This window comes from Pseudopipra pipra, chromosome 3, assembly GCF_036250125.1.
Source record: "Pseudopipra pipra isolate bDixPip1 chromosome 3, bDixPip1.hap1, whole genome shotgun sequence".
Classification (NCBI taxonomy): domain Eukaryota; kingdom Metazoa; phylum Chordata; class Aves; order Passeriformes; family Pipridae; genus Pseudopipra; species Pseudopipra pipra.
In genome coordinates, this window is record NC_087551.1 from 90,760,411 (window position 1) to 90,777,529 (window position 17,119).

General features: G+C 37.9%; 1 protein-coding gene across 22 annotated transcripts in view; it reads left to right on the forward strand.

The window, feature by feature from the left end:
* KHDRBS2 (KH RNA binding domain containing, signal transduction associated 2) overlaps positions 1-17,119 on the forward strand; it is a 735,331-nt gene that overhangs the window by 338,743 nt on the left and 379,469 nt on the right. For 6 of the 22 annotated variants that reach the window (XR_010429445.1, XR_010429428.1, XR_010429430.1 and 3 more), the window contains 2 exons: positions 6,687-6,872; positions 8,813-9,947. The exons of 4 other annotated variants lie outside the window; for them this stretch is intronic. The gene's annotated coding sequence lies outside the window, so the exon portion shown is untranslated. Of the gene's footprint in view, positions 1-673; positions 782-4,775; positions 4,894-6,686; positions 8,779-8,812; positions 9,952-17,119 lie in introns of those variants that run through there. 12 more of the 22 variants (XR_010429446.1, XR_010429448.1, XR_010429450.1 and 9 more) reach the window with 8 other exon arrangements.

A 17,119-nucleotide genomic window follows, 5' to 3' on the forward strand; every position in this document is an offset into this window, starting at 1 on the left:
ATCTGGAACACAGTTTTCATTCTCAAAGAGAAGCAATTTCTGTCAATTTAAGCATAAGAAATGCAGATTTCTAAACTTCTACTAACAACGTGTCACTGTTTTAAAAGTTTGTTTTGCTTATATAAATCCTATTAAAAGGTTGTGTTTGGTACTTATTGAAAGGCATAAATGCCTCCTTGCCTAAAATAGTTGAATTAACTTTGAAACCTCAGATGCTTTAGCAGAGAATAGCAAAATTTATTGAGAACACAATTGCACTTTCATATTTTAAATCTGTAAATCAGAAGGAAGGTTTATTGGAGGGAGATCATACCCATGGTGTAATGGTATAGGTCATCATTCACATATTAAAAGGAAAAATATTAAAGAAAAGTATGTGTAGTTGATTGTGTAAATCCGTCATGTGCCCAAAGAATGTTTCAAGTTGCTGTATGGAAACAATCAGAACTTTCTAATATCTTTTAGCAACATTTGGGTGTACAAGTAGAATAATAGAAATGCTTCAATGCTCTAATAAGAAAAGAATTAATTGTGAAAACAATATTTCCTGTTTATTTCTGTTGCTGCTGTATTTTATTGATTTAATGGAGGTATAGTTTCTTGTTATACAGTGTTATTATATAGTGTGAGAGTACCTGCTTATATCACGTTTGGCACTGTTTTTGCCATGCAGGATGCATTAGCTCATGATGGATGGCTTCCTCACAGAAAAACAGTGAATACCTTTGTTACATGCCCTTGCATTACAGGACCTTCACACTGTGTTACCACCAAGTCAGAGGTACAAACTGCTGAGCTGCTCATGTATGACTTAGCATTCTGTGTGGGTTTTCTTCATTTATTTCTGCATGGAAAACAGAAAAAAATATGCACATATTTTGTATCATGGTTTACTGTATTCGTTTATGATTCCATATTCATTGCTCAGCTAATAATTCATTATATTTCTTCTTGAACTTTAGAACAATCCTGTACAACCAGTGGCACAATTCAGTGAAACGGTGTAGTGGGTTGATCCTGGCTGGTTGCCAGGTACCCACCAAAGTCACCCTATCATCCCCTCTGCAACTGGACAGAGGAGAGTAAATATAACGAAGGATTCATGAGCTGAGATAAGAACTGGGAGAGATCACTCACCGATCACTGTCACAGGCAAAACAGACTTGAAGTGGGGATATTAATTAAATTTATTACTGACAGAATCAGAGAAGGAAAATGAGAAGTAAAATACATCTTAAAAACACCTGCCCCCCACCCTTCTCTCCTTCCCAAGTTCTACCTACTCTGCCCACAGCGGCATAGGGAGGTGAGAAGTGGGGGTTATGGTCAGTTCACCACAAGTTGTTTCTGCCTTTCTGCTGCTGCTTGGGGAGGGGAGTCCTTTCTCTGCTCCACCATGGTCTCCCTCCCACAGGAGAGTCCTTCTCCAGCATGAGTCCAACCCACGGGCAACAGTTCTTCACAAACTGCTGCAATGTGGGTCACTTTTCCACAGGGTGCAGTCCTTCAGGCACAGACTGTTCCAATTTGGGTCCCCCACAGGGCCACAAGTCCTACCTGCAAACCTGCTCCAGTATGGTCTCTTCTCTCCGTGGGTCAGTAGACCCCTGCCAGGACCCTACTCCAGCATGACCCTCCCATGGGGTCACAGCCTCCTTTGGGCATCCACCTGCTCCGGTGTGGGTCTCCTCCATGGGCTGCAGGTGGATCCCTGCACCCCCATGGTCCTCCATGGGCTGCAGGGGGACAACCTGCTTCACCATGGTCTGCACCATGGGCTGCAGGGAAACCTCAGCTCCAATGCCTGGAGCACCTCCTCCCCCTCCTTCTCTACTGGCCTTGGTGTTTGCACTGTTGTTCACATGTTCTCACTCTACTCTTCTCTAGCTGCAGTTTTCATCTGCCCAATAACTTTTTTTTTCACCCTTCTTAAATACATTATCACAGAGGCATTACTATCACTCCTGATGGGCTCGGCCTTGGCCAGCGGTGGGTCCGTCCTGGAGCTGCCAGGTATTGGCTCTGCAGGACACAGGAGAAGCTTCAAGCAGCTTCTCACAGAAGCCACCCCTGTCAACCCCTTCTGCTACCAAAACCTGACCAGACAAACCCAACACCCTTGCATATGCTGCTTCTTTCTTTTAATTTTTCTCTTTCTTTTTCCTCTTCCCATATACCTACTTTAGCTGAAAAGATAATCAAGGACACTGTCATTCAAATGAAATGCTACTACTCTCTGATAATATAGGAATGCAGTTTAGTATTCTCTGAGTATTTAAAACAGATAGGGTTCTTTTTCTTATTCTGTATAGTATTTTGAGAATTATATATGGTTTTAATATCTCTTTTTGAATTCATGATGTAAAGATGCAAACAACTGACAGGAATGTTACATTATGTTGAATTCCAGTTAAGCAAAGCAGGTTTCTGAAGGAGAATTTAATCCTGCAGATTCTACTTAGGTTTCATTTACTAAAAATCCATGCTGATATCAAGAAATGAAAAGGGAATATTAAATTCAGAATGTGATCTACAGTCAGTTTTATTATTTAATTAAATTCAAACAGAACGCATTCCTGTAAAGGACTGTATTGCATCATTCTAGCCCATGTCCTGCTTAGCTGACAGTGTGAAATAACCTTGATCTTCAGGAAGAGTACTTCAGTTACAGTACCAACATTAGGATTCTACTTTTTATATCATCATAACTAATTTTCCCATGTGAAAGGAAATTATTTAGTTGAAGGTCTTGGGACTGTCACCCACTCCAGATCTCAACCTGGCAATCAAGTTCATCCATCCATGGTAGTCATCATTTTATTTTCATAACAACTAAGTTTCTGAAGGAGGCACAATACTTTCCTTTACATAGTCTTTAATGACAGTGTTACTGAACTTGTTTGCAGTTCTAAGGCAAAAATGGGTCATCCACTAGACTGTGAAGGCCTGTGGAGTACGTGCTTTAGGAGATCTAGTGCTCATTCAAAAGAGTTATTGTAACCCCAAGAATACTGCATAGTTCTTAGAAAGCTTAAATAGCACCTACAGAGCTTAGAAGAAAATTTCTGCATAGAACTCTGCTTAATGAAGGCAGTAGATATTTTAATCTCTGCCTTATAATGGAGAATTAGAAAAATAATGAAGCTGAATTATTTGCTAAGGTTACTCAGCAGGTCGAAGTGACATAATAAAGTGCAATTAGCAAAGGGGCAGGTTTGCTAGTAAGAAGCTGCATCAGGAAATGAAACACAGGACATATTCAGAACTGTGGTTTGTTGTGAGAACTGAACTCCCTTGTCTATCATGCAGATGTACTATTATCACTTGGCACCTGCTGGACTTTACCATGCAACTGGATGAAGCAGCAGAATGTGTGTGTGTAGGGAATATACATACATACATACATATGTCAGATTTACATTCAAGAAGTGTTATTATCTTTCATCCCTTTGCTTTACAACTCTGTTTTTCTATAGCTGCATCAACTGTTGCCATGGTAAGTTTCTCACACTGTATGTCTTTGATGAAGAAGAAATACATCTCTAAATACTCATAAGGGCTTGAGACTCCTGGTGATACCTGATGTCCTTCCTATAGCACTGAACACATTGGGATTGAGCACTAAAAACCTACATATTCTGAAATTTTATAGTGCTGACAGTACTAGAAATAACAGAAGTTCTATTTTAGACCGTTTTAGGGATAATTTTAGATTCAGAGTTGTTTGGGTTTTACTACTTTGAAGTCTGCTAGGCTAAATTAATGGAAATAAGGCGTCTGACTTTGTAATACCTAGTCAACCAAAAATAACCCTAAGAATATGTTTAAGGATCTAGAAAACTGTGTTAGTTTTTTTTAATATGAAAACATTTTATACCAAGTTCTTCATCTTGGACTTATGTGGATGACTCATTTTCATTCACAGCTCTCATAGATAAAATACAGAACCCCAAAACAAGCTATAAAACTTTAATCTGTCATGCCTCCATTTCTCTCATTTATCTTGTAAATATACTCTTGGCAGGGCTGGTAATTTTAGCTACCATTGAGATAACCAGTACAGTCTGTAAATGCAACTGTGTCCACTTCAAATTAAATTATCCATGATGACTATCTGCTCAATCCAAGGATTTTGGATGCTAAACAGTTGAGAAAAATAAAAGATTTTGGGAATTTACAAAATAATAAAAGTTCCTTTTTTGTTAGCAAATGTCTGTGAAAGTATATTGCAAAATATGTGCCACAATACCCTCAAGGGCTGGTTTCTCTTGCATAAGAGAATAAGAACTCCCTTCCTTTGTCAGACCTGACCAGTATCCTAACCAGTATCTTTTTTCTGTCAGATCCAGAAATGGATGTTTGGGGTGCATGGTGGAGGGGTTAGGAGAAATACATAGAACAAGTAGAAGCTCTGCTGTATTAGCAAATTAACACCAGATTGGTTCTATCTCAGACTTGTTTTCCCAGTGCCACTTTTAACTCCACTGTCTTGCCTAATGTACAAATAGATGTCTGTGACAGTAATGTATAAAAGTTGTGTGTCCAAATGAGCTTTTATCCATAGAACCACTGGCTGACATTCCCAGGTGCTGGGGTCTCTGCAGTGATTTGCATTACAAGAAAAGTGGGGGGTGTTTAATGACCAAATAGCTGAGTTTGACTAAAGCAGAGGAATGGATTATATTATCCTTCAGCATATCTACCAGCAGAATTTTGTGTGAGGGAAATTGCTCAAAGTAAAAGCCTGATAATGCTGTATTTCTTGTTGTCTTGAGGTCTTACAGAAAATCTTAGGATCTGATTTTCATCAGAGTTACAAGTGGCATCACAGGAGTTTTTCCTGACTGTGCAAAGTGCTGTTTAAGGTTAGGTGCAAGCATTGGGTTTCCCAGGGTATGTAACAGCGGGGAATGTTTTATTTTAACTCAGAAATGTAATAAAAAATTAGTCACACTAATGAGATATTGACATACTATAGCCACAAGTGACACAGAAAAAACCAACTGCAAAATTCATAATTTTTTCAAGAAAAATTTAAGATTTGAATAGAGTTAAACAATTAATAAAGGAATAACACATTGATTAATCAAGATAAAAGAAATATTGAATGTTTTTCATTGTCCTTTCTTATACATGAAATTAAGCAGGAAAAAAATATAACTTAACCATTGTAGACTCAATGGTTGAAACAAAAAAAAGAATAAAACGAAAATTTAACTCAACCACTGACTACATCAAATGTATACATGAAAAGACCTGAATTAGGGTTTCACTGGCTTGTAACTAGTATTTAACTAACTTCACAGTGCTTGGCTTACTTTAACCATTTATTTTGCAAGCCTGATGTTTATACCTACCTAATATTTTCCATCAAGGAAAAGTTTATGGAAAGGTTTACATAATTTGCAAATTGAAAATTCCTGTATCAGAAATTTGCTTAGGATATGAGGAATTCTCCTGAGAGTCCTAAAAATTATTTTCTGATTCTTTCCTGAAAATGTGTTTGTTTTGGAGAATATCATGAGACATCCACAAATTTGTTTACCAACTCAGTAAACTTGCTAGAAGCACTAAAAAAATGTGTATGTTCCCCTACCCCACTGATGAGGGTTTTTTTCTTCTATGCAAAGTTACCTTAGTGTGACAGGTGGGGAAGTATTGAGCACATTCATCATCCAGCTTCAAATACCTAGCTTTTGCCACTGTGGGTACTTAGGGTACCTATGCATTCAGTGAAGTGATCTTTGCTTACAGAAAATAATTCAGAGTACCTTAGCCAGGTATCTGGATGTAGACAAGTACACAAGTCTCCATTGGCTGGCTGTAAAGACTAACTAATGTGTTTAAAAAAATACCTCCTTCCTCAGCCTTAATCTTCAAATTATCTCTTGATTCATTGATTTCAATAAGAACTGATTTTAATTAGTCTTTCATAGACCCGATTTTGTTAATATTAACAAGAAATGAAACTCCAACCCAACTTGTCCTCACAAGTTCCCATTCTCATCCATACCAGCATTCAGAATTCATTTACTCAAGATGAATATAATTATTTTGCTGTGTTATCTGCATAAAGAGTGTTGGTATTCACACAATTCACTGCCACAACCTCCTTTTTTGTTACACTGTTCAAAGCATACTCATACTACCGTGCATGGACCATGGGCCTTCATCTCAAGTAGATTGCAAGTGCAGAAAAGGTATTGAGGCAGCACTTGATGAATTTGTAGCAGTACGAAAATTAAGAACTTAAATGAGAAAACTAGGATAAAATTATAGCTAAAGTTTCATAAAGTAACTTTACAAAAAGGTTCAAAAAGTTTAAAAAAAAAAAAGTAGAAATACCAGTTTTAGTTTGGTTTTCTCCTTTCCTTCTTTTTTGCTCTGCTGTGTACACTCATCATTTCAGAGACCCTAAAGAAGTGATCACATGCTCTCCCATTCTACTTGCAGGGCATAGGAATGTGTTAGAACTGTGTAGTGTTATTTTTTGTAACTGCTTTATCTCATAGCATGCAGAACTTGGAAGGCAATGTCTTCCCAGAGTTTTCTGTCATCCAAACTATCCCTGTGTCACAGAGATGCTGTGTGAAGCTACATAAGTAATTTAAGCTAAAATATTAATGCAACAACTAATTTTATGTTTTTCATTGAATATGTCTGCCCAACTTTATCTTGATTTTCAGATTTTTGGAGCCTTAGGGAAGTACTGTACCTTTTGAATGGTGTTCAGGGAACTGAGAGTGCTCAACATCATTTGCAATAAATCACTCTGTTCTGAAGGACTGAGCCTCAGGTTGGGACTCTCCACAGCCCTGAGTTCTGGACCTCAGGCTACCACTCAGACTTAAAGTGATCTTCCAGTCTATCAGGTGAGCTGTGGTATTTTTCTATATATTTTTAGTTTATTTCAAATATGATGTAATTAGATCACCTCAGTCTGCAAAAAATAGGATTATTTTAAACTAGTTCTCATTACATTTGCCATTGGAAAAGCGCTCATACAGAGATACCTGTGGTGCATGTGACTTTGAGACAGGATAATGCATCTAAGTTCTTACACTCTTTTTCGGTAATAGAGAAATATAATCTTAATAATCTTTCTCACAGAAGTAAACTATATTTGCACAGTATGTTGAACATACAAATAGTTTTTAAAAAAGCGAAATATTTGAAGAAATCATCTCCACTTGTTATGAGTTAGCTCATTGAGAAGGTCATGTTAAAACCAGATTTTGCAGATTCTGGGTTTTTTTGATCTGTTCTCCACTTGTGCATCTATGAAAATATTGATATCCTCACTGCACTACTGTGAACATACATTTATTAATGTTTATAGGGTTCATTTACTGTAACACTCTTGCAACAAACTATGGACAATGAAAATCTGTAAGACATTAAATAAATCTACACCAGCAACTATTTGGACAAAAAAGAGTAAACAAAGAAGAGTCAGACCACTAGAGTGTAAGACAGATACAAATATTTAACTCAGTCTTGTATCCAGAATGAGTTAGGTCTTGTGGAGAGAAGGGTAGGAAGGCATCCTGTAATTAAAGTCTATGTCCTCCTGTATATACTAAAGAAAATCATCTAATTATATTGGAAATTATAAATCTAGCATTTCCTAAATCTTCCATACTAAATACTGCGTTGTATTTTTCTAACATAAGTTTATATAGAGACATAATGTCATACAAAAATACAATTATTACATTTAGTTATTAGAAATGAGCTTGTTTCTTCAGCAAACAGCTTGTGAGACAAAAGACCATTGTCAGCCTTTGTTCATGGTAGAGAGTGACATCTAGAAGGTTTCAGCTGACTACCAAAATTAATATCAATAGCTAATGTGGAGTTACACTGCAGCTGTACACACCTTCACTTCCTATACCTGAGGCACATCCACAATCCTTTCCTTGCTCCTCCTGACCACATACCAGAAAACAGACCTGAAGCTTAGTCTGCACTGCAGAGCAGCATGAAGCCCTCATGTAGAACCCGATTCCCTGTCATCATGTGTTCTGAAAGTGGTGGCACCTTTTTTTGCCCACACTATTTTTGGATTTGCTCTTGCAAATGGTGATATTTTAAACTATGCCCTGCTTTAGATGTAGATTTTTGTCTGCAGAGAAAGAGCTAAAAGAATGCAGCCAGAAGCTATTCAAGCCTAACATGATTCTAGACTGAGGAAAAAAAAAAAAATCAGTGTATTTTTCAAGATTCCTTCTCCTAGCAAGAGCTGGAAATAAACCCTAGGTGACAGTATTCACACTCCGGTTTTAAGTAGGCTGTGAGTGAGATAAGAAACAGGTGAGAATATACAGATTTCTTAAGGGTTTACTTATAGTTAAATCTGTTAACACTTTGTAAATAGTAATCTAGGGCTCTTAGAAATGTTTTTATTTATTATTATTTGTGCTTTACACATGGTAGATGGAACAAGAAGGGGGAAGCTGTTTGGTCTCTATCACACAGAATGCTGTTCATCAGAACTAATATACCTTTACTTAGAGCCCAAACTCCAAACAATTGGACTAAGTTTCCTAAGATATCTCCCAATTAAGACTTATGTTCTTGTTAGTATTCTTGGAAACTTGAGAGTAGTGATTCTTTTTCAGTTGGTAACTACAGGTTTAAATAAGTGATAAAGTGTTCCAGAAGTTGGGAGACCCTGCTAGGTTTCTAGAAGTTTAACAAAAATCTATAGAGGAAGAAAGGGAAGTCTCGATTTTTCCACATCCTGAGCAAGCCAGGACTTCATAGCAAAATACCAAAGTTCATCTAACTCCATGACTTTCTTGGTTTTCAGCTGTATATGTGTATACGTGCATGTGTGTGTGTGTATATATGTGTGTATATATATGCACATATACTCAATTCTGGTCCAAAGGCAAATTTAGCCCCTTTTCAGGTATGTGTCAAAAAAACCAAATGGGATGAAACTCCTTCCACTGTTTATAAAATGTGACTAAATACCTAGTGTAGACTATGTAGCTGTCTTTTAGGTAACTGAGATTGGGTGAAGTTAATCACAACCTTAATAATTAAACTTATAAGGGACAAAAGTTTTAAATTACAGTTGGGGGAGCTACTTTCATTAAAAGCTACAGATTGTGTGTATCATGTCATATCATAATTAATCAAATTGTGTTAAAACTGAAAGAACACAAGGCTTGACACATATGCTAGTCTTTGGAGTTTGAGATAAGCCTGTTCTGTGCCCAGTGCTCTGTTGTGTAGCAAGAGGTTGAAAAGTGGGCATAGAGAAGCACAGCCCAATGCACAAGAGCTTTGCACAGACCATTCAAGGCTTCACTTTGAGTTCCCCGTGTGCAGCATTCACCTCATGGAAAGTGTCCTATGGAATTTTCCTAGAAGTGGGTTTTCTGTACTTCTGTAACCTTTGCTAATTCTTTCCTCCACTGGTTTTGTTGTTGAATTGTTTGTTTAGTAAAATGTTTGTTTAGGAGAAGGCACTTCTGTTGATAACCTTCAACATTTTCAAAAGGTAGATCAGACACTTCCATCTGTGTTTGAGCATTGAAGACATACTTTTGTTTTCAGAAGCACTGACAGCCTTCAGGTTTCACTAGCCTTAACTTCAGGTTCTCAAAAATCAGGAGTCGTCACTGGCATGCAAGATCTACATGTCGTGACCCAAAACATATTTTTTGTACTTCTCGTCTTGCATCTTTATACAGATGGATAAAGATATATAAAGACATATCATTATACTGTGGAAATTAATATATTATAGATTTTGAGACAGCCAGCTGGTATGAATGAAAGCCAGAGAACTACTGAAGATGCATATATTACACTAATGTTTTACTAATATCTGGAATTGCAGCTGAAGTGAACCTCCTTTATTTTCCTAAAAGCATCCCTAAAGACTGGGATATGTTGCTGTACTCTTACACTATAGTGAGGATCTCCAAAATCAGGTAAGTAAATGAGGAGATAAATTATATAAGTATATGCATTTTTTCTCAAGATAGATAAAATTAAATGTAGGAGAATACTCAGCCTGAAGCTAATAGACATAAGACACTGTGAACCATACTAGTAATAAAGATATTAGGGTGCCAGTTATTCCCAGACCTTACTGGCAAGTTCTGTAGGTACAGATGTAACATGTAAGTTTGAGTAACTAATCTCTCCTTATAACACTGCTACAGTTTAGTCAGGGCTGAATCTAGCCTTTGGGCTCTGTCCTGAACTCTCTTTTCTCTCAAAGTCAAATATTTTTAGCTTTTATTGACCTAACCAGCTGACTCCGCTCAGCATTTGTTTTTGGTCAAATGCACTTCTCCCCTCTACATCTAAACTGACTGACCAAAGAAGTTGTGTTCTTCAGACATGAAATGAATTTTTATTACTGAAGTCCACAGTGCAGATCATTGGAAGTTATGTAATAATGTGAAAGGACATATAATTGAAAGGCTGTCAGAAGATGAAAGTGTATTAAGCTTCCCAGAGCATTCACATTTGCAACTCATGAAGCCTGATGACACTGGAAAAGCAATTCAGTGTTTAATGCATGCACCTCCGGTGGCAGCGCTCCTCCTCAGCTCTGGCTGTTGAAATATCACAGTCTGTAGCATAGGATTTAATACAGGAGTTTTCCATTAAAGATGTTAGCTGTTGCAGTTCGCAATAACTTCTAGCTCAGCTCACCTGCTGGGGACACAGTACTTTGTCCTTGAGTAAGCAGGATTGCTTTCATCCTATTCTTCTCGCTGGAGCAGAGAGGAAGTAGGGTGTGAGTACACATGGAGCAATGTACAACAAGGGAGTAACTGCAATACAGGCATATATTATTATTGGATTTGTTTTAAATGTCAAGCAATAATACATATGAAATAAAAGTAAGTCTGTAACTATCCTGACATTCTCCTAAATGTGCAGTAAAACAAATAATAAATAATAAAACTGTAGGTTACACTAATCAAATTCAAATCAGTTCAACTGCATAATTTTCAGTGAAGAGGTGCTTATGAAACACAGAATAAACTGCAGAAGGGAAGGTTCATTGCTTCCTAATCAAAAGCAGTCAGCTTTAAACACCAGCCAGTCAGGTGATAGGTTTGTCATTTCTCAGCTGTGCTCTTGGAGGGAATTTGCCAAGAAGGCTTGACAGCCTTTAAACTTTGCAGAGCATTTTTTTGCCTGTTTCTGAACATCATGTTGATCTACAAAAACTCCTGGGAGACTGGGAGGAGAGGCAGAGTAACAGCAGTTCTATTAAAATATATTTGCTGCAATGAATGTCAATCAGAGTTTATAGTGTGAAAAAACGTGCATTTTCAGAAGAGAAATTTTCACCACCCCACAGGTCTGATTCTTTCTTGTCTAATTCTGTCCAGCTACTCTACGGGACTGAGGAGTGTCAATCATTAATTGCCTGAGTGTCAGAGAAGTAAAGGCTTGTAATGCATCACTAAAAGCCAGAAATCAGGGTGTCTGAATTATGATGGGAAGCTTTAAATGAATATATTACTGCTACATGCAATTAACAGCCCAAGCCAGAAATCATTTACTTTCATAATGCAGAACAATGACAGCTCTCCAGTAAAAACATATTTACAGTAGTTTTACATTGCTTTCTAGAGGTTTCATGCAAAAGGGAGAGACAAAAATTAATATGCACCAAGGCAGTTACAGAGAACCCTGTCTTTGTACTGTTCTTTCCTTTTAATCAGCATGAGCTTTGCTAAATAGGGGAAAGAATTATGAGTAGGTAGCAAGCATCTAGGTTACTGAGGGCAAATCACTCTCAGAGGAATAACTTTGCAATTTGAGCAACAGAGTCTGACCTTTACATGACTTAAGATGAACAGGTCTTCTCTGTTTTAACCCAGCAGGAACAGCAATTGCAAGGCAGCCAACCTGAAGTCCCTCAGCCACCTTTCCTTACATGAACAGAAGATCTGTTCTCCCTTCCCCTGGCAGTTATACCATTGTGCTGGAAGAATTTTCTACTGTCTTCTATTTCTATTTTCTAATGTCTTTTTAATGTCTTTTTAGTGTCTTCTGTTTCACATTCTCAAGTGTGGGACCTTACATATGTTGTAGTAGTTTTTGATATTGGCTGAAGTCCCATTAAGCTTCTGAAGTTCTTAAATTGCTTCTTGGAGGGTTTGGGGGTTTTTTTCATGTAACTTAGGTTATAAAAGTAGCACCATAAACATTAATTGAAGAGCCATTAAGCAGTATGGCTGTTTGTTTTGGGTTGATAGAGGACATAAAGCTTCATACCCTGTGGTGGAAAACAATTAGATCTGATGATGAACATGCTATTAAATATACCATTACCAGACTTCTATCAGTTTAACTTTAGAAAATAGCAACCAGCTGTAGCCAAAGCATACACAAGTGATAGAAAGTCATATTTTAATATGACTGTTATAAATATTGTCTTTTCTAATGTTTTATGCTAATGACAGTGACTAATAGTAGTCATTACCTCCATTCATTCTCATAAAAATTTCCTCGAGAGGATGATCACAACTGGAATGCTGTTTAAAATAAACCATTTTTCTAAAATAGAGAACATAAAAAACATTTAAATACCAAGAGGTTGGCTAGCTAATTTATTTTTTAATGGCATGTGTTCAACAACTACAGCTTTTGTTAATTGTGCTATCAGTTGAACAGATATTCCTTTCAGAAACATTTTTGGCATACTAACGTGTGTACGTGTCATGTCTTCATATGGTCTCTGAAGAGTGGGATAAAAGGTGAATCTTATAGAGGCCAGAAAAAAAGTCTGATGCTACCCCTGTAGAGGCTTAATATTAAGAACATTGAATTTCTTCATCCATTTCTTATTTCAGTTATGAATTCTGCTTACTTGACAGGTACAGAGTACTTCATTATGTGCATGAACAGAAATGCTTAAATGGATGAAGCAGCTATTTACGTCTGATAGGAGCTAAGTGGGACATTAAATTAATGCCAAACAAGTGAGTGCTCATTTTAGTTTCGTTATAAATGGCTGCAGCACAGCAGTAATGTGTTGACTCTCATGTGCTGACAAGTTCTATATTTCTTACAAACTTCCCTTAGAGCTCGATGTGGAAAGACAAATTCACACTCTGCATGATGAAATTAGCAGCAGATGCATTAATAATTGAATAAGGATCTCTGGAGATATACCACAGTTCAGAAGGAGAGTTGTTGCCAGGCTGGTTTAAGTAGAGGCTTCTGTCATATACATATGTCATATACATAAGCTCCGAGTTAAGAGCTGCTGCCTGTATGTAGCCTTTGGTATCAAATCCGCTTCCTGCTTTTAGAAGACTTTGCATAGTTACATTTGACAGGTCCATGAGTAGACTTGACAACCATTAATTTGGGCAGAGTGTGCCCTTGTTCATCCCTCCTTCCTCTCTGACTATTCTGAAACATAGGGGCAAATTCAACACAGTTCCTTCTGGATTTGTCTCCAGACAAGGAATGGGGTATGAGTGACTGAAAGACTTTCACTGTATGCCAGACTCTTGCATTAGACCTCCATTCTTGTAGGGTTGAAAGTTTCCTGAAGTGCAGATCTCAGCTTCTCTCACAAAAGGATTAGGCCAATGGCATCCTGGACTCTATCAGGAACAGTGTGGCCAACAGGTCCAGGGAAGTGATTCTTCCCCTGTACTCAGTGCTGGCAAGGCCACACCTGGAGTACTGTGTCCAGTTCTGGGCCCCTCAGTTCAGGAAGGATATTGAGGTGCTGGAGCAGGTCCAGAGAAGAGCAATGAGGCTGGTGAAGGGACTCAAGCACAAGTCCTATGAGGAGAGACTGAGGGAACTGGGGTTGTTCAGCCTGGAGAAGAGGAGGCTCAGGGGAGACCTCATCACTCTCTACAACTACATGAAAGGAGGTTGTAGCCAGGTGGGTGTCGGTCTCTTCTCCCAGACAGCTATCAGTAAGACAAGAGGGCATGGTCTTAAGCTCTGCCAGGGGAGGTTTAGGTTAGATATTAGGAAGAAATTCTTTACAGAGAGGGTAATCAGGCATTGAAATGGGCTGCCCAGGGAAGTGGTGGATTTACCATCCCTGGAGGTTTTAAGATGAGACTGGATGTGGCACTTAGTGCCATGGTCTAGTAACCACAGCAGTAGTGGATCAAGGGTTGGACTTGATGATCTCGGAGGTCCCTTCCAACCCAGCTGATTCTATGATTCTATACCATACTGCCATCTTCCTTTCCAGCAAAGGTGACCTCCTTTGATTTAACTACATACACAGGTTTGGGAAGGAAGGAATTTCACAGAATCACAGAATGGGTAAGGTTGGAAGGCACTGTGGTGAGTCATCTGATCCAACCTCCCTGCTCAAGCAGGGTTGTCCTAGAGCACATTGCGCAGAGGAGCCCAGAACCGGACACAGCACTCCGGGTGAGGCCTCACCAGGGCTGAGTAGAGGGGCAGGATCAGCTCCCTCAACCTCCTGGCAATGCTTTTCCTAATGCACTCCAGGTTACTATTGGCCTTCTTGACCACATGAGCACACTGCTGGCTCAGTTTGAGTCTTTTTGACAATAGTGAAGAAAACAAGAGGATTGCCAGAAAAAAACTCTGCTTTTTAAAGATACCACCAAGGCCAGCTGCAATGCAATTCCTAATAGTTACATTGTGATCACTCCTAACACCAAGTAATATTATGCTCAGAAGATATTGACAAAGCAGTGTGACATTTCATACGCAACACTACTATTGGAGCAAATTCTCGTGGGTTTAAAATCAGAACTTTATTGTACTAGTGCCAAGAGAGTAATAGCAATTTGAATAGTCTGAAAATTTGTCCCAGTTAGAAGAAGAGTGGCAAATTTTAGCACACTGTTACTGTACTAACTCCGCATAGCTCTCCCAACTATCCATGCAGACTTCAGCCACTGGTTTGGTCTGCACAGGTTGAAGTGAATTCCGTGTTTTGCTTTCCTCCAGTTACAGGTTATTATATAAATCTCAGGATTGAGAAGACAGAAAAAAATAGCTTAAAATAAATATCAGTGTATTGTATGGAGTTTCATCCTAAAGGAAAGCTAATTGTAATCTTAGGTTTTTTAATATATTGCAATATTTTGCATAAGCTACCATATGATTTAATGAAGCGGTACTGTCTTTAAAACAATACTCAAGACTCAATTGTCTTTAAAACAATATTTCAGTTCCTTTTATTTAGATATGCAACTCTTTTTATTCAGTAACAGTGCATATGTTACTTATTCAGTAAGAGTTTGGTATGAATCTTGTCGTAATAGTAATATTGAATTGGAGATCTTTTTAAGTATGAGAAACATTTAAACAGTTTCTGTTGTCACTTGAAATAGGAGTTAAGTCCCAGAGATTCATATTTATATAATGAACTAATGTCTCCAACTATTAGATACCCTGAAACATCCTGCAAGGGGCTCAGCTGAGGAAAGAACAGTACGCATTTTACTCTGTGATATTGGACCACAATACAGATGTTAGAGATCAGAGACTATCAGACGAAGGAGTAAGCATGCTAAAATAATACCCTGGTTTCACCATAAGTCTTCTTTTGGGGTGCTTCAAACAAAGATGTGAAAATTAAACTGGATTTACATAAACATTTTTAGTAAACAGAGATACCATTTCAGAATTAATATTGTTCTTTAGATTCACACATGTATAATACATTTCATTGCTGTAGAAAAAAGTAATGTTACCATAATCTGAGTTTTTGAGGAAAAGACTAAATACTTAAACAAGGTCATGAACTGCTAGATGAGAAGAATATATGTGTATTACATAGACCAAAGAAACTGCATCAGTAGGGACAGGGGGAGTGAGATCACAAATCATTAACTACGGCTTTATGCTTCACAGTGGGTTTAATCTTATTAACTGCTTTACATTCATTCTGTTATTTCCATGGAATAAGATTCTAAGTCTGCTCCAGGTTAAAAGTGAATATTATGCAATCCAGTAAGTTCTGTACCTACTGTTAGCATGTACAAGGCACATCAGTGGTGCCAATGTTTATTCTTAACATTCTGAAGTAATCACAAAATTTCACAACTCTGGGCAGTCATCACTGCTATAAAAGCAAAGATATATTTCTAAAGCCGTCTAGTGAGTGAATAAACCAATGGCTTTTATCCAGATTTTGCAGGTCACTGGATGTTCAAAACAGCAAAGCAAATTAAAAGAACCCCTTCTCTTTTGCTGTCATGGTAATTTTGCAGTTGAGTATATGATGATGTGCTAATGTAAAAGCTATTGAGGAAGATATGGAGGGATCTTCTTCTAACACTGCCTTGAAAGGTAGAAATAAATGTTGCATTTCAAATCACAGATCTCCTTGAAATTTGATTTCATTTTAAAAGGCATCTTAAGCACAAAATTTTTGTCCCTTGGTAACTTCCAATCAGATGAGAGTCCACTTAGAAGTAAAAACATAAATTTCTAATTGTCAGTCCTGTAACCTCAGCCTGAAAATCAAGTGGCAACTTTTTGATTTATGCCTCATCACTATTATTTATGCTTCTGCAGGCCAGAAATTTTTTCCCCCTCCTATTGCAGAATATCAGGTCTTCCCTTGGGATCTCTTGAGATGACAGACTAAGCATGGGCAGTGTCCATAGAGAGTCCCAGTCTACTGTATTCAAGCAAAACAAATACATAGAGAGGGAGTCACTGTGGATTTTCAGATTACCCTCTGAGGGCTATGATAGCTGTGCTGAGCTGGCAAAGCCAAAATTTCAACATAGAATTCTCGACAGAATGTATCTGATTTCTTTCTAGCCCACCCTGAAAAGAGAAAGGGCAGGTGTTTTGATGTATTCTCTGTAAACCTTCTCTGAATTTAAGAAATTGGATGGGATGCCAAGTACACAGAATGATCCAAGCTTTTGCAGAAAATGATACCCCTTCATTCATCCCAGCACGTAATACAATAGTTCTACTTCTTCTCCTTCTGCTATTTGAGAAAGTAGGACCTATTTTTTGAATGTCCCATATGAGAAGTGCAGCCTTTTCTGATTACAGAAAAAGATGTTTATTTTTAACAGCTTTTCCATTTTAGTTTCCAGTCTACTGAAAGAGACCTTTCTCTCCCATCATGGTTTTCCTCAGTCCCCTAACATATCTT